Source organism: Hemicordylus capensis, chromosome 6 (genome assembly GCF_027244095.1).
Source record: "Hemicordylus capensis ecotype Gifberg chromosome 6, rHemCap1.1.pri, whole genome shotgun sequence".
In the NCBI taxonomy this organism is placed as follows: Eukaryota; Metazoa; Chordata; class Lepidosauria; order Squamata; family Cordylidae; genus Hemicordylus; species Hemicordylus capensis.
The window spans coordinates 133,190,394-133,218,108 of NC_069662.1; the positions used below are offsets into that span (position 1 = coordinate 133,190,394).

General features: G+C 43.1%; 1 long non-coding RNA gene across 2 annotated transcripts; it reads right to left on the bottom strand.

Moving 5' to 3' along the window:
* Positions 1 to 752: 752 nt before the first annotated feature.
* On the bottom strand, positions 753 to 27,482 carry LOC128331658 (uncharacterized). 2 transcript variants are annotated; one of them, XR_008310387.1, is made up of 4 exons: positions 27,284 to 27,482; positions 25,986 to 26,079; positions 1,395 to 1,525; positions 753 to 1,140 (listed from the first exon to the last, which is right to left on the bottom strand). It is a non-coding gene; the product is annotated as an uncharacterized LOC128331658 (long non-coding RNA). The 2 variants fall into 2 exon arrangements; XR_008310386.1 differs by having other exon boundaries at positions 753 to 1,525.
* Positions 27,483 to 27,715: the final 233 nt, after the last annotated feature.

Sequence of the window (27,715 nt, forward strand, 5' to 3'; positions counted from 1 at the left end):
CAGTGCTGCATTCAGACATCACGCTGGCAGACTGGAACCCCGGTTATGAGCAATGAAACTCACTACAAACTAAGGGTTCACTACAAACTAAGGGTTCAAACTGGAGTCCGCGGAGTGCAACCTCGGTTTGCTGGACCAATGGGACTGGAGTTGCCTGCATTCGGACATAATGGTAGGGAAACCTCTGGCCCCTGCAACTCTGGTTACATGTGAATGTGGCCAAAGGGAAAGCTTGAGCGGCAACTCTTCACTTAAATATTGTATGGGAGAGGAAAGATACTTTTGAGAGGGAAGAAAAGTGTATTGGGTGAGTTCAGTAAAATGAGGGGAGAACACCTCAAATGCTTTGGGGAGGATCTGCTCCCCTGTACCCCTCCTTTTCTGTTTGGCAAGATGTTTGGCAAGAAAGATTAGGAGGAATCAGTTTCTTCCTAAGGACAATGCCACAGGGCTGGATCGGGGAGCCAGGAAGAACCACACTACTCTACCCACCTCTTCCCTCACAAAATACTTATGTTTAGGTCTCCTGGAGAAGCTAACACCACCTTTCCTCTCCTGCTTGCTTTCCAAGTCCTGATTAAACTCTGTTTCTTGCTCAGTTTCTAATCCCTGTCAGGAAGGACATTTTATATATATACACAACTCTAGAAGTTTAATTTCCTCAAAAGTCTCTTGGGAACTTGTCAAAGGCTTTTTGAAAGTCAGTATAATGACATAACTTGTCCTCCTCCTTCTCTTGCTGCTTTCCCGCCTTGACATATTGAAGTCTTATGGATTAAAGTTAGACAAAAGCTACAAACTGAAGCTGAGATCAGCAAAGCACATGACACTTGAATGCTTCTTACTTATTGTAAAATGTCTATTTATTAATAGAGAAAAAAATTAAGAGGTTTTGAATCTATCTTTGTTGTCATATAGACAGAAGAAAAATGCTTTTCCTTAAACAAACAAACAAACAAACAAACAGGAACCCCAAGGCAAATATGAATTACTTTATCGGAATGCAAGATTGACAGGAAATAAAATCAAAGGTCAACAGTAATTGTGGCGTTGCCCACCAAAGTGATCTCTTTACTGTGTGTTAATTTTGTTCCTGCCATTACTTTGTCTCTCATTTTTTGGCAGCAGATCCCAGAGGCCCTAAATGGGAAAGATAATGGGTTACGATCAATGCTCATAGACCAGACAGCTAATCTGAACTTAACCAAAAAGTCAATATTTAGCTGTAGCTTATCGGTGGAGAAATGTCAAGCACAGAGGTAGACATGAACAAATTTCCAACTGATTTCTCTCTCTCTTGGTTCTGTGTTCAAAGCTGCATGGAAGAGTTTCAGCATCAGATAAGACAAGGCTTCCTTTGAAAGGGCGGGGGGAGCGACAAATGGCCAACTTACAACTGCAGAGGATGTCATTTATGAGGCAAAACCGACGTCAAAAATTCATTCTAATCTCTCCTCACACATTCTATTGGTTACCTTCCAGTCTGCGTGATGCTAGCCGTTGATAGTTACATGTTGCAGGCAGCCTTTAAGAGATAACAAGAGGAAATATTTTCTTAGAGTGAAGTCATAATTTATTGTGCCCCAAAGACAATAGGCATGGATGGTTTGAATTCCAAGACTGGTAAAGGTGAAAGCAGTAATACAGCATGTTCTTCAAGACAGTTTCCGGGTGTGAGTTTTTAAATTTGTTTATCCATTCATCCATTTTCTATATTTATGCGCCACCTAACATATATATATTTCCACTTGGTTTACTTAATTTTTTTAAATACAGCAACAGTTAAAAACAAAGAACAATACAAACAAAACAATTGTAAATATTTGACTAAAAGTCTGGTTAAACAGGTGTGTTTTAAAAGTTTTTTTAAAATGCAGCCAGAGATGGGGAAGTCCCAATTCTGAGTTGCCTTTAAAAAAAAGAGGAAAAAAAAGAGGCAAAATGAGCTGGTGGCAACTGTAAACCGACCTCTCCTGGAAGTTCTTCACACTTGGCTTTTAGTTCACATCTCCTCTGGAATGAAGGGTGTGCATTCACATAACGTCCAAATTTACCCCAAAGTCCCTTGATTGCTGTGAGCTATCAAGGAGCACTTCACACACAATTCAGGTTTTTCATCACCTGTTAAAGTGTAGCCCGGTTTATATTCGAGTTTAAACAATCCACTTTTTGCGTCAGTTTCTTTTGGCAAATTTGAACTCACAGTAAAGCCTCGCAGAAAACCCGCAGTAAAGCATGCTGTCTGGGAAAGCTCCTGATGATCTCAATAGAAAGTGGGGTACTCTCTTAAATCCCTTGGGCTCAAGCCATTCAGGGCAATTGGCAATTATGATTAAACTGAGTCTGAAAATGTATGGAAACATTTCATTTATAAAATTCCTCTCCAGAATGTACTAGTATGCTTATTACCATAGAGAAGAGCTTCAGCTGTATACATGCCTCTTCAATGTACACTTACTTGCAAGATTTCTCATATGATTATACAGGAGGCCCTTGATGATCACGGGGGTTATATTCCATGATACAACCATGAATTCCAAAACCACGGTCATTGAAACCAAAGGAGGAGAGCTGGTCCTGTGGTAGCAAGCATGAATTGTCTCCTTTGCAAAGCAAGGCCCACCCTTTGCATTTGAATAGGAGACATGTGTGAGCTAGGGATGTGCGAACCAGCTCGATTCAAACCGTGGTTCTAAGCAAACTGGCCCAGTTTGTCCGGTCTGAGTTTGAACTGTACTGGCTCTCTGCCAGCCCAAGTTCAAACTGGCCTAGCCCCGGTTCTAAAAAAATCCTTGCCAGATTCCCCTTTACATGTATATCCCTGAACTGGCCAATGAACTGGTTTGATGGCCAAGCTGGACCGATATAAGGCAGTTTCCTATGTTCCTATGTCTTGGGGAATGATGGGGTTAGGTTCCTAGGTACATTAAAAAGTACTAAAAATGAGAGAGAGAGAGAGAGAGAGAGAGAGCGCGCGCAACCAGAAATAAGAGAGAAGTACCGCACTGTACCTTGGCTCCTCCAGTAATGCCGCCCCTATCCTCCAAATTCCACAAAAAGATGCCCCAATATGGCTTCACACTGCCTACAGAAATGCCTCCAAGTCAGAAATACTACCAAAAATGCCACCAGAAATGTGAAATGTGTGCACAGGAATTGTGAATGGCTGAAATTCACCCCCATGATAATTGGAGCTGGGTATATATAGTTATATACTGAGAAGAGCTGAAATTGCAAACACAGAACACACAATAATTGAGGGTCTCCTGTACCGCTTTCTGTGTTGCTTGTATTTAAAATTCTCTGCAGTGTAGAACTTATTGATCATTCTGTTATCACAAGGCAGCAGTTGCCAGCTGCAGGAAAACTGAATACCTTGGTACTATCTTCTTAGCTAGGGCAATGAGTAGAAGTCTCGGAATTCACAGAGAAAGTCAGGAAAAGAGGAATGGGAATCTAGGAAGCTGAAATATGTGTGGCTGAATCTGCTGTGTTGTGACCAAGCCACTTCCACGAAGTCTTCTGGTTTAGGTTTAGACCTACACCAACAGGAGATGGCATGGCAAAAATGTTCCTGATCTGTACCACTTCAGACAACAGATGTGGGATTGCATGTTTGAATGTTTATCCATGAAAAACTGCCCTGAACATTAAAACAAACAAACAAACAAACAAACAAACAAACAAACAAACAACCCTCATCCTAGAAAGCTATGCTAGAATATCCAGTGACATTCAGTCTTCTTGATATCCAGTTTTCGATTCAGGGAATTTTGTGTGTGCAAGGTATGTGAATCTAGGATAATGTAATATCCAACTTGCAGCATTAAGTGGTATATTTCAGTAATAATTTTGCATTACAAGATTGTATCCATTTATGCCCTGTAACCCTCAAGAGCAGATTTGGAGAGAGATTCAGGGACTGCAAAGGCAGGGGCGTAGATAGGGAAGGGTGCATTTGTGTTCACCCCCCCCGGCAGCCCCAACCCCTGTCTGAGCCAGCGTGTGTGGCCCATTACCCTTGGTAGCCCTGCTGCCAGTACCTCAGCCACGTGCATGTGCACATCCTTCATTTGCATCCAGTTGCAGGTTGGGCGGAAAGGTTGCCCTCCTTTCCTACAACCTGGGAGCCAGCTGCATGTGGAGTGGTGGTGTGGTGCTGCAGGCGGCGGGAGGCTCAAGCGGCGAGTGGGTGGTGGGGTGGGCTGGGAGACAGTGAACTGTGAGCAAGCAAGCAGCTGGGGGCAGGAGTGGGCCACTGGCCAATTGGAGGAGGCGCGAGGCAACTCCCAGATGCTGGGTGGCTCGTGTTCTTTGAACATGCCCATCCAATTATAGCTCCACCCCTGCGCAAAGGATACTTCTAGGGCTTCACCCACCCTGGACCACTCAGCCCAAGGGTTAGTGAAGTCCTGAAGCCGGTTTCATGGCAAATCATTCTCCCTGGGCTGCACAAATCACAATGGAGCGATTGACCAATCCTCCTCTTAAATATCCAAAGGTGCTCACCGATGATCTAACCCTCAAATTACCACCCAGCCCGCACTGTTCCTGCCATGTTGTGACCTGCCTAACTCCAACTAAACCCCCCAGCAAAGAACAGAGTAGGTGAAAAAAAAACCCAACAGTGGCCAATGCGTTGGGAGCAAAAAATCCTACTCGGCCCCCAGATGGGTGACCAGTCTCTAGACCCACTCTGCACCAGAGAAGGGAGGGTGGAAGATGCCTGGCCCAAACTGAGATTTTGGGGCGGGGACCGCACAGCCAACGGCCCAAGGCCCACCCCGCAAACTCCTCTGGACTATGAGCTTCTTTTTGGGCCTTGTGCGGAGTGTGACTGGGACAAATCACCCTCCCCTCCACACAAGGCCAAGGGGAGGGGCATTATCATGATTTTACATTTAGAACACCCACATTTCTTTTTATACAGTGTTGTTATCAAATCTGTGTTCAAAATACAATGAATTTTCAGAATTTCAAAATTATGTATATGCTAGCAGAATTCTAAAAAGAATTGGCTAGTATTCTACCAGCCAGATACATTTGGAAGATATGTCCATTTACCAGAAATATATTTAATGAATACCAGAAACTGGAGTGTTTGGTGCCAAATAAATCTTGTACCCATGAAATACATATCTGAAACACATACTGCTGGAAGGGATTATATTCTGTGGTATAAGAAAAATAATTCTTCTTTCAACAAGATAAAACAGCCTTTACTGGTTAAAATAAATAATAATAATTGCACAGTGCTGATTTTGGGCCTGCACTGGCATGCTGCAGTTGAATGATGGTGCTCAGGTTATAATAAGCAATAATATTTTTGGGTGACAAGGCAAACAATGCAACCTGCAGATACTGTGAAATTCTATGTCAGCTCATCGGATTTATCATTAGTCGCAGCAGAAGATAAAGGATTATCAGTAGATCTGTATTTACACTGAGATAACTAAAAAGCATTTCTTGGATAGCTCTCGGATTTCAAGCTCCCAGGTTTGTGCATGTTTTACATTACTTGTTGAATAAAAGCCAGTTATGAACTATAGAAAAAGCATGCAGAATTTGAACATGACAGATTGTCTTTTCCTTACCACTAGAATCAGGAAAAATGAGATTTCATCATTACCACCCTGGTCTCACTGAGCTCACATGCACACAATATTGAAATGATAGCATCCCACCCACCCATTCCACCCCTTGAAAATTGTAGAGTTGTGGTTTTTTCAAAACATACAAAGGTTCTATAAATGTTTATACCTGGCAAAGGGCCTTTACCCCTACCATCAGTAATCTGTCTACAGAAACATTCCTTTCCAATCATATATATGTTTTAAAAATCCTTTAATCTTTGGTGCCATATTTTTAAAAACTTAGTGCCAAATTCAAGTGGTGTTTAATAGGAAGTAGATGTTTGGCACAACTCTCTTTAAAGGAAACATAAACCCCCAACTAACCATATACCATATTTTAAAGGAAACATGGGCCAACATGACAAAAACTTACTTATGGACAATAGCCTTTTATTCATACATACACATTTTTAGTTCATTGTATTCATATGCTCTAGTATGTATTAGGGAAATTTCTGCTTCCTAGTATCTATCCTGATAAATTATTGTCCTTATTTTGTTCCCATTTTCAGGGCACAGCACAAGGTACCCTTAGACAGCTGTCAAGGATCGAGTGCCTTGGTGGCCGCTGGCTGCATTACTGACTAGGCTGCTGGTTGCTGGCCATTCTCTTCATGGGTCCCACTACTGATCCATGTGCTTGTAATGTATGCCAGGAGATGCTGTGTTAATGCATTTTGGACCTCTGCAGCTCATGTAGTTTGTGGGAGCTATTGCTGTTGGGTGGAGCACTTGCAAATCCGGAGTTGTAACAATTAAAAGCAGTTGTGTTCTGAGACCTGTGTGATCTTTCTATTTTTTCCTGTTACCAATGGCAGCCAAGGAGCAGAGAGAGGCTCCCCTCTCGTAGAACTGGAGGTTGACGAACTGCGGTTGGAAGAATGTCTGCAGTGTGATTTAAAGTTTCACATTGAAACCACGGGTTCACCAACCTTCAGTTTCATGTTGCATCTGAATTTGGCCTCTCTCTCCAGGTGAGAGAATGAAACCTGGGACTGTCAGTCTAATAACGGGAAGTAGAGTAGAGAAAGTGTAGTCAGAGAGGCAATGCCCTTACTGGCTGTCTCTACCCATAATGCCCCTAGCGGTCAATAGGGTTGCTGGTGCAAAGAGTTGATGCCATCAGGAGCTGCATCTCCAACAGATATGTCAGCTTGCTTCCTCGGATTCATGTGCAGAGAGTTGTCCTTTTGACTGTATGTGGGGCCCAGACATTTGCCATAATAAAAGCACTAACTAAAAACATAGCGGCCCCTGGCACACGTAACAGTCATGGCCACCTGGAAAGGATGCAGCCTAGCCAGCAATCAGTGGCCACGAGTTGGGAAGCCCCTTCCCCTCGGATGTGGGTTTCTTTCAATTTCAATGTGCAACAGCAGCAATGACAGCAGCTAGTGACTATTATCCACCATGTAATATTGTGTGGGGAATTGCGGGGGTGGGGTGACATGGCAGACAGCACCTGCAAGTTAGAATGCTGCTGTTACTCCTGCTATTGGCCCACCATGAATGAAACAATCCACATCTGCTGCCCTGGCTAGGAGAGAGGGACCCACCCAAATAGGCCCAATAGAGAGCAAATTTGGAGCTGATCCTATGTATTGTTGCTTCTCTCCCAGGATCTCTAGAACTTAAATCCTGGAGAGGGTGGAGGACAGATGTATAGTTTCTTCAAGTATAAATATCTCTCTATATAATTCTCTAAGGCATACCTGTGGCTAATTCCGTTTGTGGCAGCTCATGAGCAGAAACACCATGTGCAGATAGGGAGGAGGAGCCTGTGAGAGCAGAAGCTCCATGGTGATTGGGCAATAGGGATTCCATATGCAGATAGGGAGAAGGAGCCTGTGGCACTGTCGTGATTGGGCAGTGGGGATTCCATATGCAGATACGGTGGAGGTGCCTGTGATGGTTAAGGTCAGTTGGAATGCAACTGTTACTGGTCAGAAGATATTCTTGATTGTAGAGAAGCATCTATATATATAAAAAGATAGTGGGCAGAGGTCTGCATAGAGGGGTCATGAGGGAGGAAAGAGCCGCTTCAGGAGAAGGAGGCTGCCATTGCGTGAATTAGATGAAGAAACAAGATGAACAAGATCTGTTAACTCGGGAAGGGAGAGAGAAAGAGAGAAAGAAAAAAAGCAGGAAGGGGAAGAAAGACAGAGGAGAAGAGTGAGTGGAGTGAGAAAGAAAGAAAAATAAGGGAGGGGAAGAGAGAAAGAAGGAAGGGTGAGGGACAGGCCCGAGCCTGTCTGTGGCCTGAGGGGAACGAGTGGCCATGGTGGTGCCTATTGGCAGCAAGGAAGGGCCCAGTAAACCACTGCTGCTGTTTGGGGCTACCAAGGCCATTGGTGGAGGGAGGGAGGCAGGCAGGCAAGGGATGGGCCCGGGCCTGTCTGTGGCCTGAGGGGAACGAGCAGCCATGGTAGTGGCGGCAGTGAGGAAGAGCCTGGTCAACTGCTGCTGCTGCTGCTCCTGTGGGGAGAAGCAGCAGCAGAGCTCGGGTAAGGGTGTGGAGGTCTCTGGGGATAGCGGGCTGCAGCTTGGCCAATAGGTGCCAGCAACGCTGCAGCCTTGACCAAGAGGGGTGAGGGGTATGGAGTAAAGGGATGGAGGAGTGACCAAGAGGGGTCACAGCCAGGGGTGTAGCTATAATTGAGCGAAAGGCCCTCCAGCTCCACCCCTCCCTATTTTCTTCATTATCTCCCTCACTCTGGGGGGCTGCCAGAGAGAAGGATGAACATGAGCCCCCTCTCCCCTAGCTACGCCCCTGGTCACAGCATCATCATCATCATCATTGAATACAAGCCCTGCCCATAGATTTACAATCTAAACAAACAAATGAAAAAGCATTTTGATGCATTCAAGTGGATAGACGATTGTAGAAAAAATGAACATCTTTTCCTGTTTAAAACAGATTAATATACTACCCTTTAATATAAATCGTTCCCTCATAATCCGAGCACTAATTAAGGCAGCTTTGTGTGTTCATATGACTTTCCAATTACTTAGCAAGTACTGGAGAGTATATTTGCATTGGCAGAGAGGTGGGTAAAAGGATATAAAGTTTTCAATGACAATGTAAACCCCCATGTGAGAGGAAATTCAGAATGAATATAAACCAGCTGCAAGTTGCCTACTACGGTAGTGCTTGGCAGTTTAACACAGTCGCACGGCTTAGAGCACAGCTTTCCCTACTGTCTGAAACAAACACACACTGTCATTTTAGACTCCAATTTCTATCTAGACCAGTAGTATTCATCATGCAGTCCAGCAACTGTGGCGTAAATGCCACAGATTGTCATTTGAGTAGATCTGTAAGAGCAGAGCTTCATGCCCTGTTGATTTTTTTTAACTCTAGGATTTGAGTTTGAAAAGTTAAGGGGAAATTATATGAAACGTTGATGCCTGAAAGTGTGTGTGTGTGGGGGGGGGGGGGTTGAGGGGGTGAGAGAGAGATTGGGTTTAGTGCACATTTAGATTGGTTTAATCTTAGCCAGTTTTCTGCCTCAATCACTGACTCATGCTTAAACTATACTTCTTATCTTGGCCATGAATCATTGTGGTCTACTGGTGTACTGTATAATTTCAAAACAATCATTTTGTTAATTAATGTTCCTTTAATTGACAGTTTTTGAAATAAACATGCACTTTTTACTCATTGGTTTTATTACAATCTAACCTGTAAACTGGTATTAAGGAATTCTGGAACAAAGTACTATTTTAATTTAAGACCAAACTATTTGCAGGCACTTTTGTGTGGCTTATTTAAAACCATGCCCAATAGAGCATGTGTCCAGTACTGTGGTGTACAAATATTCTCAAGCAGCAATGACACATGAACTGTACCACTTAAATGTCCCAGAGATGTGTGTTTATATATTCATTCTGGAAAACAAACAAACAAACAAACAAACAAACAAACAAACAAACAAACACACCCTGAGCTATTCTTTCTTCTGGTCTGGCATTTTGGACAAAGTTGTCTATGAATGCACCAACTTAAGTTACCACTGGCTGATTTTATTCCTTCCTTATTAAATTTCTGTTCTACTCAAGGAGCTCCGAGGAGTGTACATGGACCTCCGCCCACCCCCACCATTTTATCCCCATGACAACCTTGTGAGATAGCTGGGGCTCAGAAATGGGGATGGGGTTATACCTCAGAGAAAGCATCTGCTTTGCACACAGTAGCTCCCAGGTTCAATCCCTGCTGTCTCCAGGCAGGGCTGGGGAAATACCTCTTTCCGAAACCCTGGAAAGAGCAGCTGCCAGTCAGAATAGACAATACTGAGCTAGATGAATTAATGGTCTGACTCTGTATAAGGCAGCTTCCTATGTTCCTACCCAGTGAGCCTGGTAATTGAGCTCTGGTCTTCCTGACCTATGTCCAACACACTATCCACTACACCCGAGGTTCCCGACAGGTGGTATGCCGGATGTTGCTAAACTACAACTACCATCACCCCCAGCTACAATTTATTGTGGCTGGGGATGATGGGAGTTGTAGTTCAGCAACATCTGGAGAACCACTGGTTGGGAACCCCTGCACGGCATCACTGAAACTCTGTGTAAAATGTGAAGACGTTGTCCTTGAGGTGATGAGTGTAGAATCCAAGGGAAAGAATTGTGGTATGCAAGGACAAGGCAGTGGAGTGGAATCATTAATATTAATAGTTTAACAAAAGATATATTATTAGCTTAACCCGCACAGAGCATCTGCATGCTAGTACTTGATTGCTCCCCTCACCCTCTGCCACAGCCCCCCTCACCTCAGAGATCTCTCCACTCTCACTTGAGCTGCACTCCTGCTCCTCCTCCTCTTCCCATTCCTTCCATTCTCCTCACCCCTCTTGGTCACTCCTCCATCCCTTTACTCCATACCGCTCACCCCTCTTGGTCACGGCTGCAGCATTGATAAAGATCCCTATTGGCCAAGCTGCAGTCCCCTATCGCTAGAGACATCCCCACCATCACCTGAGCTCCGCGCCTGCTCCTCCCCACAGGAGCAGCAGTAGCAGCAGTTGACACATCGCACGTTGCATGTTGTGTAACGGACACACGCACGATTGCTACTTCCGGTATTTCTGGCAAGCAACGGGGGCAGGGGCGGCAGGGAGGAATGCTGCTGCCCCAAAATCATTTCCAAAAAATGGAGCATTGGTGGGGGGAAAGCGGTGGGAGGGGTAAGTGCACCCCCCACCCTTAAAGAATCATTCCCCGCTGGTGCCGGACCGCCGAACCAGGCCATGTTCAAACCGGTTTGGAGGCCTCTATCATGGCTTCCGGACTGGTTTGTGCACATCCCTAATTCATACAACAGCAGCGTCCTCCTCCTGAAGAGGCGCTTTCCTCCCTCTTTCTCTCTCCTCCACTCACTCTTCCCCTCTGTCTTTCTTCCCCTCCCTTCTTTTTTTCTTTCTCTCTTTCTCTATCCCTTCCCGAGTTAACAGATCTTGTTCATCTTGTTTCTTCATCTAATTCACACAACAGCAGTCTCCTTCTCCTGAAGGGGCTCTTCCCTCTCTCATGACCCCTCTCTTTGCAGACCCCTACCCACTTTCCTTTTATATATATAGATTTCTCTCCGCTACAATCAAGAACATCTTCCCACCAATAACAGTTGCATTTCAACTGACCTTAACCATCACAGGCTTCTCCTCCCTATCTGCGTATGGAATCCCCACTGCCCGATCACCATGGTTCTTTTGTGCTCAGAGGCTTCTCCTCCCTATCTGCATATGGAATCCCCACTGCCCAATCACGTGCTTCTGCTTGCGAACTCTCACGAGAGCTGCCACACACGGAATTAGCCACTGACATGCCTTAGAGAATTATATATATAAATATACAGAGAGGCAAATACTGACTGCTTTTCAGTGCTCTTGCTGCTGGCTGTTTGTTAGCCCCACCTCTACTCCAGAACTGGAATACAAGTAACTAAAGCCCCATTCAAAAGGTGGCCTGGATCAAGGAATGGGTTAACCAAAAATACCACAATGAGCAAGTACTACTACTTCTACTACTTTGCTGACGACGAATATTTATATACCACTCTTCAAGTACTGATAATTAATAGTAGATTAAGAATAATTTGGGCCTAGCGTTATTCGAATTTGCATTGCTCTAAAATATCATTCTGCCTTTTCTTCCTTTCTCTCACACCTACCCCTGACATTTATTTTCATGCCTCGCTCTGCAATGGATTCCTGCCTTCCTCCCACTCTTGATCTTTGTGCCAAGTGAAGCAGCTGAGTCCAGCCCACCAGGTGGCTGCTGGCACTGCTCAGCTAGATTCTGTTCTACCACCTGCTGTTCATCCTCCAGCTTCAGGCTGCTTCCACAAATCCTGTCCCTCAAGGGTGTTGGCTTAAATCAGTGCTGTTGGTGAGGTTGCAAGAGGCAAAACCAGAGCTTGCTTTTCTGATTTAAAGGCACATATGTACCACTGGGAGCCACACAGGCCATTTTATTCTTTAGTCCCAGTTGAGCAGATTTGTTCTGCAATCACCCTCTTGTCTTCTTCTTCATCTTCCACCTATTCCTAATGATTGCACCTCAAACCATTAACAAATGTACAACAATGCGTTTAACTCATTTCAGCATCATGCCTGAATCATGGAAACACTCCCATAGATATGAAAAGCCCCTTCTAATGAAAATCTGTATTTTAAAGTGCATAGAGCAGCTCAAAAGTAATGTTTTCCACTGGGTAATAAATGTCTCTTTCTGATAGTCAAGCTGAGACTGTTTGGCGAAAGGTGATTTTATAAAATCCTATCACACCTTGATTGAGTCATCACTGAGAAATCTGGGTATTATACCCATTATTATTCATTTTCCACCCCGGTTCTCCATGGACCAGTTCCAGTGATACAGCCCCCATGGTTGTTTATTAAGTGTCAATAGGGATCCATGGCACAAAAACTTCATATTGAGTTACATCGTTTCAGCCAGTGTTACTCCAATGGTGTCATACCACTTTCCCTCTTTATATTTCTGTCCTTGCCAGGGCTGGCCTTAGCACAGGACAAGGATGATGGTCTCATTGATGCAGAATACATATTGCATGCAGTGTTAGATTTCCCCAGCATATGTAACATTGCACAGTATATCAGCCATTGCATCCTGTGTCAACCCCAAATGCGGAAATAGTTTTGGATCCTGGGGTTATATTTTAACCAGTTAGTTTTACTGCCTTGCATGAAAAGGATCCATCTGATCATTTCAAATACTGAACCATACTCTGGATGGGGGCAGTGGCGTTCTTACCCCTGGACTTTGGGGCCGAAGTCCAAGGCCTCCACACTCCCTGGGGACCCCCAAATCCTCTTTAGACTGTCCCAGGTGGTGTGTTCACTGCTGGTCTGCACTCCACTGAGCGTCCAAGTGTGATTATGACCTGTGCTGGGTGCTTTAGAGACGGGGGTGGGGAAAGAAAAATGTGGGATGGGAATATGTTAAGTTGTGTGTTGAAATGTTTCTGCTACTGCATATTTGTGCATTATATATATATAAGTGTTAAAAATACTGTGTTTGTCAAGGTATGTGTGTGTATTGTGGGGAATGATGCTTAACTTGCAGCGTCCTCCATGTGTGGGGCCCGAGACAATTGCCCTCTCCCTTTGCCTGCCCCGTAAAAAAAGCCCTGGCCACATACAAGAAACCTTCATGCCACACATGTCCTTATGTGAATGGTAGAACACACAAATGGGATCTCTGGCTGGGTGAGTATATGAACTATCCCTCTGTGATTTATGCTTAGGTAGTGAACCAGGATGGAAAAATTCCTTTTCAAATAAGGGTAACTTTAAAAAAAATTAAACTATAACATTAAAATGGCTTTTTGAACATACTTCAAGGCTTGTGAAACATGTTTGGTTTTATAGTGGTTCTGGCAATTTCCTACTGAAACCAGACTTATGTGCACAGCTTAAATGCAGCGTTGTGAAAGGATTTCATTTTTAAGTGCTACTATTGAAAGGCAGGGCCTTCTTTTCTGCACTGTAGACACAACTCTGAAATGTCAAGGATTAAGCCAGATGATGCATATGACTGGACTGTGATACACTCACTGTTTAACAAGCCCACCAAATAATAAATTTTTACTAGGATGACATTAGACATTAAGCCAAATTCATCATCCAGCTTTAATGCTGACCTCCTACTGTGTTTTCTACAGAGAACTCAGCCAGGATGTTACTCTTGGCTGAGAGTTATGGCATGATACAGGAGACTGAATATTAAAGCGTTGGGGCTATGAATTCTCTGGCACAACACAGTCAGTCAATATGCAAACTGGAACATGGAGATAGTGCAGACTGCAATTTCTTAGCTCAAACGTTATTTATTTTGTTAATCAATGTTGATAATAAAGATGTTGCCAAAATGTCATTCAGGTCTCTATGAAATCATTTTATGTTCATCTGTGCTTCATTAAAGGCTATTTTATTAGCATTGCGATTCGTTGCAAATATAACCCAACTGTAGATCTAGGTTGGTCAAAGGGAATTTAATAAGATTCAGATGGTGGGTGTATTATCAGAGGGATATAAAATTCTCCAGACATGCAATAACAGCTCCTGTTCCTGGCACACTGTAATATCAGCAAACTGAAAGTTCTGATTTCTGACGACTGTGGATGGTTCGGTTCACAGCTAAATTGACATTGCACGGGGCGGGGGATATATATATATATATATATATATATATATATATATATATATATATATATATTCTTCCTAAAGCATTTTCTTATTCCATGGAATGAAGGAGTTTTTGCAGGAGCAATGCACATTTAAAGATCCAAAAGAAAAGAGAAGAATGTTAAAAAATAAGACCCAGTCACCCTGATGATTGATATTCAGTGGAGAAAAGTGTTTTTGGTATAAGATATAATAACACATGCTCAGATTTCCTATATTGGATAAAATGCAGAGAATTCGACTAGGAGCTTATTTCATTTTAAACTAGAAACAAGTTTGCTTCCATGATTTATCCTCAAAATTCTCTATTCACCAGATATTCTCTAAATATTTTATTATTTTATTGATATCTGCTGATGATATTTTCTGAATAGTTGATTATCTGTCTTTGATAGTTGCTATATATTGATGTTTAGTATTTCATAGTACTTGATAGGTGACATTAAACTGTATTCAGCATTTGGACGCCTGGGATATAAATATTATTAATAAACAAACATATGCCCAAAAGCCTATGGCATATGCTCCTACCTCTAGGGCAGGTTCTAGATGATGCCCCTTGGAGACTGTTTTTCTTCAAAATCTGAACTTTTGTATGGTGTCCCTCAGGGCTCCATTCTGGAGCAGGATGCAGGGTGCATTCTGGAGCATGGTGCTATCAGTATGCTGATTGCACCCAAATCTATTTCTCCATGTCAATATCATTGGGAGAAGGCATAACCTCCCTAAATGCCTGCCTGGAGGCGGTGATGGGCTTGATGAGGCATAACAAACTGCGACTGAAACCAGATAAGATGGAGGTACTCATTGTGCGGGGCTGAAACTCGGGAGATGAATTTGATCTGCCTATTCTGGATGGGGTCACATTTCCCCAGAAGGGACAGTATTCATTCTGGGGGTGCTTCTGGATCCAAGCCTCTCCCTGGTGTCCCATTTTGAAGTGGTGGTCACAAGTGCCTTCTATCAGCTTTGGCTGATACAGCAGCTGAGTCCGTTTCCTGAGATAAACAACCTCAGAACAGTGATACATATTCTGGTAACCTCCAGACTGGATTTCTGCAATGCACTCTATGTGGGGCTGCCTTTGTATGCAGTCTGGAAACTACAGTTGGTCCAGAATGCGGCAGCCAGGTTGGTCTCTGGGTCATCTTGGAGAGACCATATTACTCCCGTATTGAAAGAGTTACACTGGCTGCCGATAAGTTCCAAGGCAAAATACAAGGTGCTGGTTATAACCTATTAAGCCCTACATGGCTTGGGCCCTGGGTATTTAAGAGAATGTCTTCTTCATCATGAACCCCACTGCCCATGAGATCATCAAGAGAGGTTAGGCTGCAGTTGCCACCAGCTTGTCTGGGATATTAATTTTAATATTGGGATATTAATTTATCTATTACATTTCTATACCACCTCATACCAACGTTTCATGGCGGTTTACAAAACAAATGATAAGACAATAAACATCTTTTTTAAAACGGACAAATAAACATTGCTTATCAGATGCACAAGAATGGAACTCTGAGAACCTTTGCCCATTGGCTGACATACTGACAACAAAGCACACATGTAAACAGGACTTATGGGTGCAGGAGGGTGGCCTGCACTGCACTGTTTGGCCCTGTGGTGCTAGGGAGCAAGCGGGGACTTCTTGTGCAATGCACCCTCTTCCTTCTGAAGCCCTTTGCTGAACAGGAAGCACGTCCCTGCTGTCAATGACATGTTTCCTGTGCAGCAGAGGACTTCAGGAGAAAGAGGGAGCACTGTGCAAGAAGTCCATGCTTGCTCTGAGCGCAAGAGTGCACTCATGATGTAAACCACCCTGAGCCTTTTGGAAGGGCAGTATAAAAGTTTTAATAATAATAAATAAATAAATAAATAAATAAATAAATAAATAAATGGGGCAAATGCAAGTGGCCATTTCAAATCCCTGCAAGTCATACCTGCTTAGGTGTGTGATTCATTAGTCACGGTGTCAGCCACGGTCTCTGAACCTTTAAAGGTATACACAGGCTCTGGAATGCGCTCCCAGTGGGTGTCCGTTCTCTGGCGTCTGTAGCTGCTTTAAAAAAACAACTGAAAACTCTTTTATTTGTTCAGGCTTTTACCCCTTAGGGGTTGCCAAGCTCTCCTTTCTGGCTGCGCTGTCTTTGTTTTTTTATGGCTGTTGCTATTGATGTTTTAATGTTTTTATGGTCATAATTGATTTTAATATTTTAATGCAATTGTATGGAATGTTATTCTATTAACTTTTGTAAACCTCCTTGGAATGAATTTTTATGGAAGGTGGTATATAAATCTATCTATCTATCTATCTATCTATCTCTGTGTTGAGATTTGGCATCTTTAAATATAGAATATGGGGTGAACTAGAAAACACTACTGTCCATTTCCCTGTGTAAGAGAAAGACTGTGTACAGAACTGTACTCTCGCTGTGCAGAGAGCTGAATTTTGCTTGTATTTCCTTATAATATATAGCTTACAACATAACATAACATAACATAACATAACATAACATAACATAACATAACATAACATAACATAAATGGGATCTAGCTTACAAGGAAGCTGAAGAGCACAAAACAAGCACAGGTCTTTATTGGGAACACAAGAACTCTATGCCCAACAGCCGATCTACCTCTCCTGCAGAACAGGAGATTAACCCCTAAGCTACCATACACAACCACAGACAGGGAAGGGCAACCATTCAAACCCCAACATGAATATAATCTTCAAGGCGGGGGTGGGGTGGGGGGGAGCTGAAATAATTCCCGTCATTCCCAATATGTTTGTCTGCAGTTTAAGTTGACATTTTGGCTTAAAGAACTGCCAGGCTGACAATATGTGTCCTGCCCGGAGACCTGCCAGTCTTACCATCTCTTCCTTATCTTTTGTTTAACTTGCTTGTTGTTACTGGCAAATTGCTCAAGCATTGCACCAATTCCTTCAAAGGTATTTAAAAGCAAAGCAAAACAAAAGATTTCCAATGTATTCTGTGTGAAATTTAGATAGCAGCCAGAAGGATCAAAGCTCCAACAAAAACAAAAAAGAAGGGAAGGAAAGCTGGCAGAAATTATGAGTTTTCTCGACTATATTTTTTGGCTCAGCAGGATTAGAAGAAAATGCTTTGTTGGTGAACCTTTGTATGCGAAAACTGAGGTATTTTGCATGTAGGCCACCCTCAAAGGGAAATGTCACATGACAAAAGTAAGTTCACAGTTGGTCTAATATGGGGCTGACTTGTGCATTGCCCACACATGACAATCATGGATTAAATGGCCGTTGGGTGGTAAATGCTGCATGGAAATTGCAAATGCTTAGGCGTCTGACTCCTAGACAATCCATTGTCCTTGATGACTGCTTGCGTTCCTGTGTCAGAACTGTGCCATAAGCAGTCACTGCTATGCGCTTTCCAGATTACATGGTAATTCAGCCGTAGTTTACTTCAGCTTGGCAGAATTGTATTGAAACTGTAAATAAAGGATGTTGTGCAAAACCGCCAGCAGGGAGAGCAGTCTTTCCTAGCTTCCATGAATCATCCCACAATGGGAAAATATAGCTTTTTTTTTTACAATGTTGTAGGCTTGTAACACAGCAATAAAACCCCAAAGAAGGCATCGGAAATGTGAACGGCACCTTGCTGACAGCGCAGGGACTGCGATGTCAATACACAGGTAATACAGAAGCACACTTAACAGACAGGTTGTGACACTGTTGTAGTGTCCAATCTGCAAAGCACCCTAGATAGTGAAGAGTGGGAAGACCAAGAGGGCTGAGCAGAGTTGCCAAGAACCAGGGTGAAGAAACAGTCAAAGCGGACACAACGGGTCACAGCCAAGCACACAAACCAGAAACCAGGATCAGAAAACAAAATGAAAGTGAAAGCCAAAGTCACAAACCAGGAGCCTTGGAAAGCAAGCTGAGAGATTAAGCCAAAAACAGGAGTCAGAGCCAGGGATTGCAGCACACCAAGAACAGGAACACCTTGATCTTCAGGGCTGTCCCTGGAGGGGTGCAGGGCTGGGGGTCAGTGGCACTTCCCCCGGCTACACTCCTCCTTCACTGCTGCTGCTTGCCCCCTCCCTGCTGGATACTCAGCAAGATACTCCCAGCCACCTCCCAGGAGAGGTAAGCTAATTTACAGTTAAAGGTACACCCTCGCTGGTGATGTCCCCACCAGCTGCAGCTGTGAGGAACTGATAGCATATACCTTCTTCAAGCTTTGAAGAGCCTACTGGATTACACATAGAGATCATTCTGGGTGATTGTGGTTGTCATTCTTAAATTGCTTCATAGTGTTAGAATATGATATCCACAGAACACACAATACTCATCCTGCACTGCAGTGGTTAAAATCATGGTTTAGGAGCACTCCTACTCAAAGAGCACAGAGATGATATTAACAAGACTAAGTCTCACCAACAGACTTTTAAAGAAGTCTTAGGGGTCATGCACATGACCAACTGAAGCAGGCAGGGAGGGTGTGGGGGAAGGCAAGACCAAGCTTACCTTTCCCCCAGATTATCGGTCGTCTTTTGTGTGGGGCGTGGCTTGTGTGTCCACACAATCTGTGCTACTCCATGCTGCGTAGATCTCTGGAGGCCGGGGCATGTTGTCCTGGCCTCCTGGAGTCCCACAATGCACTGCGTGATGAGCACGGTGCATTGGAGTATTCCCCAGGAGTCAGGCATTCTAGGTGCCCAACTCTGTATGCTTGGGTTGTGTGCAGCCCGAGCATACACATTACCCCGGCATTGGGGTTAAGGGCACTGGGATTAAGGATACGCTTGCGCCCTTAACTCTGGCTAAAGGCCAGGGTTAAAAGTAGGGTTAGGTGAGGTGGCAATGCTGGAATCAGCCTCAATCCTAGCACTGCACACGAGCAGCCTAACGCAGGCAGGACTGCCCTAGCCTTTGTTAAGCTGCTCGTGAGTGAGAATAGCCCCAGTATTTTCAACCAATAGTACTGACTAGTAAGCCTCAAAGGCAGGATGCCTCTGAGTACCAGTTGCAGGGGAGTAACAGCAGGAGAGAGGGCATGCCCTCAACCCCTGCTGTAGGCTTCCAGTGGCATCTGGTGGGCCACTGTGTGAAACAGGATGCTAGACTAGATGGGCCTTGGGACTGATCTGTTCTTATGTTCTTAAATGACTTTGAGAGATTCTAGGGCCGATAACTCCACAATTAAATTATCTTACGAAATAATTAAATGTCTGGTGGCCAGTATGCAACATTATTACATCATAGGAACAATTCCTGTTTTAATATCTACCAATCCCCAAGCAGACTTTTTTCCCAGTGATCTAGCTAAGGGCATATGTCCTCTCTCGATCCTTCAGTAGCAAACAATGAAGGCAAGAAGGTGCAAGTCTGAAATAGTTTTTAAAAGATCTGTCATAACATGAGGAGGGAAACAGGAAAGACTCGCACAATAGAAGGCTTACTTTCTTCTCCACTGAAACCCAAGGTGGTGTTATTGTCTTCAGAAGTGGATATTTCAGGTTCAGCCAGGGGGATACGATCTGAAAGATCTGGCATGTATCTTCGTCTACTGAGTGGATCTTTTTGTTAAAGAACAGTAATATACAGTACAAACCTGTGATCTTGATCTGGGAATCCTGCACATGGATTGGTAAAGAAGTAGTACAATCAATTGGTAGCAAAATGCTTTACAATCCCTTTCATGTTTCTTCTCACTGTACAACATATATTATAATCCATAGTGTACAACCCTGTGACACAGGTAATCATGATTATTCCCATTTTACAGAAAAAACTGCTGATGGTGACTTTGACTGATTTGGATCTTTAACTTAGATCTGTAATTTCCACGTACAATATTCAAACTGCTCAGTTTTCACAGTAACAGTACTTGGTCCACCCCGCCGCCCTGCTTCCTATTATCTTCACCATCTAAATTTGAACTTTCCAATGAGCATCTGTAAACAAATCCATACTACTCTGCTAGATATGAGTGTAGAAAAAACTCATTTTTTTTAGATTGCGAGCCCTTTGGGGTGTTGGGGTCTTGTAATTATTTAGCAAAGCCCCAAGGAAGCTACCACTTCAGTTACAGAGTGCAGAGTTTAGTTGCAGCTATTTAAGTAACACCCATGGAGATCACTGTAGAGTCTAAACTAAATTGATTTATTGATGAAGTACATTTGAGATAGGAAAGACCTATCCTAACTATCAGTTTCGTAATGAATAGATAGGGAGGGAGAGAGAGACATTTTCCATTTTCTCTCTAAGAGGAAAGGAAGAGGACTGACTCACTACAGGAAGTACCTGAGGAGTCAAGGTAGGGGTCATAGAGCAAAGGAAAGTAGGAACAGATAAAGAGACCCTCACTAGCTACCTTTGCTCCCAATGCCCCTAGTGGTCATTAGGATAGTTAGTGCAAAATGTTGATGCACTGGAACTCCATCTGCAACATGGGGGACAGGGAGCCATATTTTATTTTATTTTATTTTATTTTATTTTATTTATTTCTATGTAAATTGTTTTGGGAACTTCTGTTGAAAAGCAGTATATAAATATTTGTCGTCATCATCATCATCATTATCATTATTAAGAACTGTGTTCAAAGTCTGTAGAAGCCATCTCTAATGTTTCACCAGTCATCAACTTCCTAGGTAACTCTGGAACAATCTGTCCTATATTTCTTTGTGCCTTTGAAAAGTGTGGAAACAGATTATGAAAAGGTTGTTTGGACAAAAGCGCTCGAGAGACTTGGAAGTGTTAATTGCTTTCCTCTTTGATTAGAAACACTAGCAAAGTCTGTGGAATAGAATCCTACAGGGGTTACCAACAGTGGGTACTAGTATCCCTAGAGCACTTGAAGAGCTCCAGGGGGTCCTCAGAGCCCTTGTGCCTCCCCACACTGTAGCCACATGATTTGTCCTCCGTCTGAGGATTGCTAGCTTGAAGCTGATGCATTCTCAGTGATGTATCCACTGCAGAAGGGAAGGGAAGAGGAAGGAGAGTGAAGAAGACCCTCCTCTGCTCATCTGGCTACATGTGGAAGCTCAGCATACCCCTTCCCTCAGCCTGACTAGCTGACTTTAGAAAATTAGCACTGAGGACTCCCATTGAAATTAATAGAACAAGTAAACCTGTCCCATTCATTTTGGTAAGCCTCCTTCTGAGTAACTTATTGTGGATGTGAGCCAGTGACTGTAGTAGCTTGTCTCCCTAACTGTAACACGGAAATTTGTGTTTTAATGTATAAATGGGTACACACACACACACACACACACACACACACACACACACACACACACATTGACATGTCACAGTTATGAGAAGGGCTACTCCAGTTATGGCTTGCATCCAGATTAAGTTAATCATATTATTCTTATTATTTTCATAATGGGACATATTCTTATTTTCATAAGAAGACAAGTAATTTCAATGGGAGTACTGAGTAGTAGCCACCTAATGAAGCAGCGGTGAAGTAACTTGCCTAGGGAGCAAGAGGTTGCTGGTTTGAATCCCCGCTGGTATGTTTCCCAGACTATGGGAAACACCTGTATTGGGCAGCAGCAATATAGGAAGATGTTGAAAGGTATCATCTCATACTGCGCTGGAGATGGCAATGGTAACCCCCTCCTGTATTCTACCAAAAATAACCACATGACTCTGTGGTCGCCAGGAGTCAACACTTTTATTACCTATAAAACCCTAAACAGCATAGGCTCTGGGTATTTAAGATAACGCCTTCTTCGCCATGAACCCCATTGCCCATTGAGATCATCTGGACAGGCTTGTCTATGGTTGCCACCGGCTCGTCTGGTAGCTACTCGGGAGCGGGCCTTCTCCATTGCCCCTGGGCTTTGGACTGCGCTCCCTGTTAAAATAAGTTCCTCCCCAACTCTGGCAGTTTTTAAAAAGGCACAGAAGACATGTTTGTTCACCCAGACTTTTAATTATAGTTTTAATACTTTTAATGTTGGGTTTTAAATGATTTTAACTTTTTAATCATTATTAATTTTGTTTAATTTGTATTGTTTTTGCTGTATACCACCCAGACAAACAGGTTTTTGGCGGTAGATATATGTTAAAAAAAACAAATCAGTCTATCAATAGAATATATTTACTTTCAGCAAGGTAACAACTGAAGGGACCTGATCTCAATGCATGGATGTAATCCTAATTACATGCTCCAGAGCATCATTGGGAGTATCCGTTGACAATGAAATGAGACTTTCATATCACTGCCTTTTTGCCCTTACTAAACAAATAGCTGTCTGCCAGCTCTTTATGTTAAATGATTGGAAAGGGTTAAATGAGCATGATTGCCATGGAAATTTCTTCAGCCTTAATGTTTTCTACTTACTTCCCTTTGCTGTATTGAATGCCCTTGTGATAGAAAAGAAAGAACAAACATCAAAAGTACCTTTTAACTCCACAATTCTTTCTAAATTTCTTTAAACTTATAGACTATACCACTGGCTTTCTATCTTCAAAGCATGCAGGAGGATGAGGGTCAGTTATTAATTTTTTTTTTGAACCATTTAATAAAATATGCATGTGAATTGTATGACTTGCAAGGAAATTATTTATGTGTTAATGAAACACTGTAACATTAATTACACACTTCTGATTTCCCCCCACCCCCCTTGGTAGCTTCTATGTTAGCAATTATTATACATTTGCTAAAACATGTATTAACATACACTATGTCACAAAATCTAGCTTTCTGAATTATTGCTCTTAGAAGTAATTATTTTTTTAGAGTCAGTTCTGTTAAGAGGAACTACTCAACAGAATAACTAAAAATCCACTAGAATGCACTAAAAATCCAACAGAAGTAACACTGTCTCCAACCTCCTTCAACATCCTCAAATGTTTGGTGGAACAGGTAGGTTTTGTTTAACTTTGGTTAACTTTATGGTGGACTTATCTAGGGAAGGCATTCCATTATTTTTGTGTCCTCTAAACCCAGGTTAATTCCCAATACACATTCACAAGGCTAATTTGGACCAGCTTTCTCCACACAAATCTGCCTGTCCACTATGCTCTTCATCAGAGACCCTTCTTAGAATCCCTCCACCCGATAAAATAATGCTCATGGCTGATCTTAAGCTAATTAAGCAGATGAAATTAAGTTAAGAAAAGAGGGCCTTCTCAGTTGTGGTAGCCATCCTTTTGGTGCCAAGCAAAGTAGTTTTTAAAAAATAAATTATTCACCTAGATCTTCCAGCATGTGATATAGGCAACTTAGAAAGGAACGGTGATGGTTTTGCTGGATTTTCGTATTGTGGTGTGTTATTGTGTTTCTTTGTTTTTACTTCTGTGGTTTAAACTTTTTACCTTTTTTTGTGATGTTTAGCTTTTAATACTGCCTAACACATGTGGTGGGGGAGAAGTTTAGTCCACCCCAATTATAGCAGAGCAAGTGTGTGTGAGAAGAGCAAGTCCATTAAAGAGTACTGTTTCTTGAGACAGATGCTTAAGGTTCAAAAGCCAGTAAAGTTTATTGGGGAAGTTACATACTTGGGTAGAAAAGCCTGTGTCCCTGAACTTTCTGTTTTCATAGTGAAGAGCAGAGAGGGAGAGAAAGAAGCCACATGGCTGATGCAGAATGCAGTGGAGCAGGGAGCAAGAAGGAGGAAGTGAGAAACACCTGAGAGTATCAGACTACCAATCAGAGAAAGCCAGAGCAGAGGGGGAAAGAACAAGAGGGGGAATAAAGAGGAAGACCCTTCCTCACTATCTCTACTCCTAATGCATCCAGAGACGTAGGTTTTGGGTGGTATATACATATTTTAAATTAAACAAACAAACGAAAGAATAAAATAATGACCCTAGCAGTCACTAGGATAGTAAGTGCAAGAAGACGATGCAACTGGAGCTGTGTCTCCAAAAACATATTGTGCTATGCCACGCGGGTGTTAGGAGCCCTGAGTTGTGCCTCAGGGCAGCTCCACTGCGGTGTAAACTTGCACAAACACAGTTGCACAGCAGGATACCCATTATTTCCAATGGGTATCCTGTTGCACTACTGCTTTTGCACACCTTTACGCTGCAGTGGAACTGCCCTGTGGCTGAACTCTTCCAATGCTGTTTATGTGCTCACAGCAGTGCAGGCAGGACTCCTATCGTTTAGCATGCCTGTTGGTGTTAACCACAGCGAGTACACTGTGGCTGGCATCCAGAGCAAGGACGCACCAGTGCAGCAACAAGGACGCACCAGTGCAGCAAGAGGTGCAGGCTAGCGGCATTCCCCACCCAGTTGCACTCATGCACTGGGGAAGTAACAATTTTTGATGCCTTCTGCTTCCCCACATCAAAGGGCATCAAAACATTCTGTGCCAAGTGAAAATGTGTCCTTAAGGGCTGTGCAGCCCTTGGGGATGTATTTATGGGTGTCACAGAGGCTTCCTAAGGAAAGGGAGGACATGTTTCAATGAGTGTTTCTATGTTCTCAATTGCTGTATAATAGCTAACAGCTCACTGAAATAATGCTTTCCTACATTTGATGTCCTTTCCTACAGAAGATGTCCTTTCTGGCTCCAGGGAGTTATTTGCACATGGCTTCATGCTTTGGGGTAAATGTTGAGCGAAGACACTTCGAACTACACTCTCAGCATTGAGGGAAGCAGCCCCTCCCTTCTGTTCTCGGATTTTGTTTTGAAACAAGTTTACATGGCATGCTCCGTGTTTTCCTTCTAGCCAATGGGTGAGTGCGAGCTTCCTTAAGAGTGATATCTGCATTTATCAAGAGAACGTCCCTCTTATCAAGCTAATGATTCTACGTCAGTGCCTCTCCCTATTTGCTCCGGCGTTTTCAGAAAAAGTAGCTTAAAACCAGCATTTTAAAAATCCGGAAATACATCGGATAAGCTAGAATTTGCATCACAAAGCCTGATTTGTGTGTGGAGTGGGTCCAATAATCTCGAAGGGTTAGGGTTAGGGCAAGTTTGCCTGGTGTGTGAACACACACACTCTCCTCTGAAGTAGATTTGGGGTAGAAGCCCTGTGTGTAAAGCCTCCAGGTACTATCCAGAAAGGAGTGGATTCAGTGAGTTTGTTGTTGTCTTCTATCAAATCCAGAGGAAAGAGTTGCGGTATGCAAGGGTAAGACAGTGGAATTGAATCAGGGATATTAATGGTTTAATGAGACAGATATTATTTACAGAGAGGCCAGTGCAGTCTGCCTTCAGTGCTCTTGCTGCTGGCTGTTTGTTAGCCCTGCCTCTACTCCAGGACTGGAATAAAAGTAACTAAAGCACAATTTAAAAGGTGGCCTGGATCAATGAATGGATTAACCCAAAACACCACATCTCCCACCCTGCCAGATAGTTCTCTTATGTTCTAGCTTCCAGGTATTCTGAGACAGTGAACATGAAAGGAGGCATCCTTTGGCCTGTGCCATCAGCCAGAGGATTAGGCTGCTGGGTGGGGTTTGTACATGTGTGTGCTTGTACATTATTTCTGCAATATTTCAATCTAGTGAAAGATATATGATATGATCAAATCATGTGTCAAGCTACTGTAAGATATATGATATGATCAAATCATACTGTCTTATGATTTGATCATATCACACATATAAATCTTCTAAGCAGAGAACCAGCATGGTGTAGTGTTAGACTAGGACCAGGGAGATCAGAGTTCAAATCCCCATTCGGCCATGAAACTTACTTTGTGTCTCTGTGCTGGTCACTCATCTCTCAGCTTAACTTCCTCACAGGGTTGTTGTGAGGATAAACACAAGCTTGTATTTCACCCGTGGCTCCTTGGAGAAAGAGTAAATAAATGTAAAAATAAATACATAAATGTGTATTTTACTAATTCCCCAGGAAGTTTTTCACACAGGGCTTTTAAAGCCGTTTAACTTGCATCTCCTCTGGAATGGAGTGTGTGCATTTCACACACAATTTGGCTTTTTCACTGCACGTTAAGAGTGCAGCCCGATTTATATCCACTATTTGAGTCATTTTTTGGGACAACTTTGAGTTCTTAGTAAAGCCACCCCATAAACTCGTGGTATAGCCTGCTGTGTGTAAAAGTCCCAGGTCTGTAATTTGCCGTGTAATCCAGGTACATAAGAACATAAGAAGTTAAGAACAGCCCTGCTGGATCAGACCCATGGCCCATCTAGTCCAGCATCCTGTTTTACACAGTGGACCACCAGATGCCACTGGAAGCCTACAGGCAGGAGTTGAGGGCATGCCTTCTCTCCTGCTGTTACTCTCCTGCAACTGGTACTCAGAGGCATCCTGCCGCTAAGGCTGGAGGTGGCCTATAGCCTTCCAACTAGTAACCATGGATAGACCTCTCCTCCATGAAGTTATCCAAACCCCTCTTAAAGCCAACTAAATTGTTGGCTGTCACCACATCTTATGGCAGAGAAATAAGAACATAAGAACAGCCCTGCTGGATCAGGCCCAAATTACCTAATTTAATTCCTAGGGATATGCTTCTTTTTATTAAAAACTAAACAAACTATTTGTTTCAAAACCCTCTTTGTCTTTTTAAAAAAACCCTCCCTTGTTCGCACTAAATGATTTGGAGCCAGCGTGGTATAGTGGTTAGAGTGCTGGACTAGGACTGGGGAGACCATTCCCCATTCAGCCATGAAACTATCTGGGTGACTCTGGGCCAGTCAATTCTCTCTCAGCCTAACCTACTTCACAGGGTTGTTGTGAAAGAGAAACTCAAGTATGTAGTACACCGCTCTGGGCTCCTTGGAGGAAGAGCGGGATATAAATGTAATAATAATAATAATAATAATAATAATAATAATAATTATTATTATTATTTGTTGGCTATCTAAATCAATGGTATAACTATTATTGTTAATCATATTATTGAAACACTGAAATGAAGTAATTTTTCTCTTACTATAGGCCAGTGGTGGCTGGTCAGCAAGGGCAGGAGGGACAGTGTCCCCCACTCCCACAAGAAAAACAAACAAGCTAGTAAAAGATCAGATGTACCAGTAGCCAGGAAAACCTGCAGTGTAGGGAGCTTCCTCCATCACCTCCTCCCCTGCCTGCAACTCTCTCTTTTGGTCTTACTGGCTGGAACAGTTACTAGTAATGCTGCTCCAGCCAATCTGATTCGGGGGGGGGGGCTCCTCCTGGCACTGCCCCCAGGAAGAACTAAAATAATAGGTTAAAATGCACTTCCTGATTGCTCCAGGGAGCATGTTTCAAATACATTTCCCCCTTCTTCCTGGGGCCAGTACCAAGAGGAGCCCCCTAGGAATCAGATTGGCTGCAGCAGCTTGAGTAACAGCTGTTTCAGCCAGTAAGAACAAAAGAGGAAGTTGCAGGCAGGGGAGGAGGGGCTGGAGAAAGCTCCCTGTTCTGGATTCCCTGGCTGCTATGTCTGATCTTTTTACTAGCTGTTTGTTTGGTGGGAGGGGG